This window comes from Hyaena hyaena, unplaced genomic scaffold (assembly GCF_003009895.1).
Source record: "Hyaena hyaena isolate Hyena2069 unplaced genomic scaffold, ASM300989v1 scaffold_19, whole genome shotgun sequence".
Lineage (NCBI taxonomy): Eukaryota > Metazoa > Chordata > Mammalia > Carnivora > Hyaenidae > Hyaena > Hyaena hyaena.
Genome location: NW_024080651.1, coordinates 6,749,976 through 6,752,938, shown reverse-complemented (window position 1 = coordinate 6,752,938; position 2,963 = coordinate 6,749,976). Strand labels below are relative to the sequence as shown.

At 45.9% G+C, this 2,963-nt stretch overlaps 1 pseudogene; it reads right to left on the bottom strand.

Moving 5' to 3' along the window:
- Window positions 1-905: 905 nt before the first annotated feature.
- Window positions 906-1,648, bottom strand: LOC120227889 (annotated as a pseudogene).
- Between the last annotated feature and the right edge of the window lie 1,315 nt (window positions 1,649-2,963).

Sequence of the window (2,963 nt, the reverse complement as noted above, 5' to 3'; positions counted from 1 at the left end):
AGGTAATCAGTTCTGTAAGGCCTGTAGTCTGAAAAATGTTTAGTTTATCTTCCCTTTTCAATGATGTTTTCTATGAGTAAAGGCCAAAATTGACAGATATTTTCTTGGGATTGTGAAGACATTGCTCTCCTATTCTCTTGCTTACACGGCTATAATGAGAAATGAACTGGTTCTTCCGTAGGAAACATGTCTCCTCTCTGGTTGTGAGACTGTCTGCATCACTGGTTCGTAGCAAGTTCATCACGATGTGAGCTGTGTTGTCTTTCATGTTCCCTGTGCCTGAGCTTTGCTGAGCTCTTCTATGTATTGGTTTATGGAATTCACAAAATTTGAAGTCGTTTTCGCTATTATTTCAGATTTGTTTTCAAGGCATCAGCTTGTCCCTAACTTCTCTCCTACAAATGTTCAAATCACACAAACTTAAGGCTGTGTGAAGATGTTCTACACATGTTAAGGTTTTATTGACTTTTTGTATTTTTTTTCCTCTGTGTTTCATTTCAAATACTTTCTACTAGTATGACCAATCTCATTTTGTAGCATCTAATCTGTTGCTAACCTCATCTAGTGCTTTTTTTTTCTTTGTTTGTTTTTTCCATTCCAGATTATATACTTTCAGGGAACTTGTAGAAGTTTTGGTCTTTGAAAAATGCCTTCTATATATTCTTTTAACTGGTTCAGTCATACATACACACACAGAAACCAATGAAATATATTTATAATAACTGTGTATATACCCCCTGCTGATCTACCTTTTGCAATGCTGTCCGGAGATAGAATGAGGTGGGAGGTCTGGGGACCTCAGATCTGGGGGCCTGGGCCACACCCACTCATTGCTTTGTGCATTGGCCTCCTGGGGCTAGAGGATACTGTGACACAGATGGGGAAGGGGTTTGTGTCTCACTTCCTCATCTGCCCGTGTCACTGTGAGCATAACCACTGTCCCACACCTGACAGTAATAGTCAGCCTCATCGTTGGCCTGAGCACCACTGATGGTCAGGGTGGCAGTGTTCCCTGAGTTGCTGACTGAGAATTGGTCAGGGATCCTTGAGGGCCAGTTGCTATCACTATAGATAATCAGCACGGGGGCCTGGCCTGGCTTCTGCTGGTACCAGTAAGCATTTTTCCTTCCAATATTGTTTCCCTCACACGTGATCCTGGCTGTCTGTGACAGAGTCACAAACACTGAGGGGGGGCTGAGTCAGCACATAAGAGGCCATGGAACCTGCAAGAGAGAAAAGGAAAGGTGGTTTTCCAACACTGAGTCTCATCCCCAGGAGAACCTCAGCTGCCTGGCCTGAGTCCCAGGCATTCTCTGGGTTTCTACTTTCCCAAGCCTCATCACCTCAATCCCTCATGCTCATGGGTCTGGCTGGAGCCTTTGAACAAAACACACCATTGTCATTTTTCTCCAGGCAAGTGCAGTGCTTCAGGATGACACAGAGCCAGCAGACACTTGAGGGAATGTCACCCTCCAACCCCTCATCCGGCAGTAGGGTCATGATCATCCTTCCCATAATAGGCAGCCCCTTGCTTAGTTCAGAGACAGGTCCCAGATTGTCTTATCCCTGGGGCTGCAGTGATTCTGATCTTGTGGACAACACCTGTGCAGTGAACAAGGAGACCAAGGAGAAGAGAGGTCAAGGCCATGGTGGAGGTAAACTGATTCTGTTCCCTGAGTCTCAGGCCTCAAGACTGGCAAGATTCATCCCAGGCTTCTTTTATCCTCTTGCTAGAGAGACATGGTGGACACGCAAATCAGCCAGGGCTCAGGGGCTGCTGCTGAGGAACTCTGTGGTTTGAGAGAAGGGCCAGAGAGAGGAGGCCTGGCTGTGCATACCCACCATTAGCCCAGAGATTCTGCTTCACTCTCTGATCCGATAGTCTTGAGTGCACAACTCCATTCCTCCCCATCTCTTGACCTCACTCCTAGGCAGGCGTATCCTGATTGAGCTCAAGGGTGGAATTTGTCTGCATTTTCTGAACCCATGATAACATGTTACTCTACAGACACTATAGGAGACTTAAGTCAGTGTAGTTGCTAAGCCATATATCTGTTGGGGAACACCAGGGAAAGGCTCCAGTGGTGGGGCAGGAGGGAGGATGCAGAGGCCAGACTCTGGTCCAGCATCTTCCCTGGCACCCACTTCACCCCTGGGACCACAGCCTGGTGTGAGGGAAGTGAAGTGAGTCACTCCAGTGTGGGGTGAGATCTTGAACTGACTTACAGTTTTGAAGTTATATTCATCATGAGATTTTTCTGCATTAAGTTTAATATCAAAAAATAATGCATTAAATATTATTTATCTTGATGACGAGTTTCAAGATGCATTCCTTTACCAATTAAGGGCAAGTAGCCAAACACATTTCAAGGACAGGGGGGAGCAAAGGGAGGAAGCGACCACAACATGTATACTAAGAGGCCTGCTCACAATTCCAGCCTTCTCCTTACTTCTAAGGAGGGCATGTTCCCTCGTTTGCGAGCCGACCATTCAACTTGGATATTGTGTGCAGGCCTCCTGGCAGGGCATCCTGTTTGCAGGCATGCTTTGCCCAGGCAGGGAGCCCCATGTGCAGGCACATCCCCGCGTCCCTAACCACGCTTTCTTGTGGTCACTGTCGGGCTCCCACATCTCCCCCTTTTTTCTGAGAAGAGGTAGCAAACTGTAAAGTGGCGAGAACGCGTTATCTATCCTTTTTTAGTTGTTGCCTTCTTCGCCAGCACCGGAAGACTAAAATAATAACACAGCATAAAAGTATTATGAATAAAGTATTCACGAGAACAGTTCCAATTAGGGCAGATACATGTCCAAGAGGGTTCAAATTATTCATCCTTTTCTGTAAATCCCTTAACAGATCAGACCCAGTAATGTCAGGTAGTGTTTTGCTAAATGTAGACAAAATTTGCTGCTCTAACTCCATAATTTCCTTAGTTAGGTTTTGATGCCCTGTTAATGACCGTTTC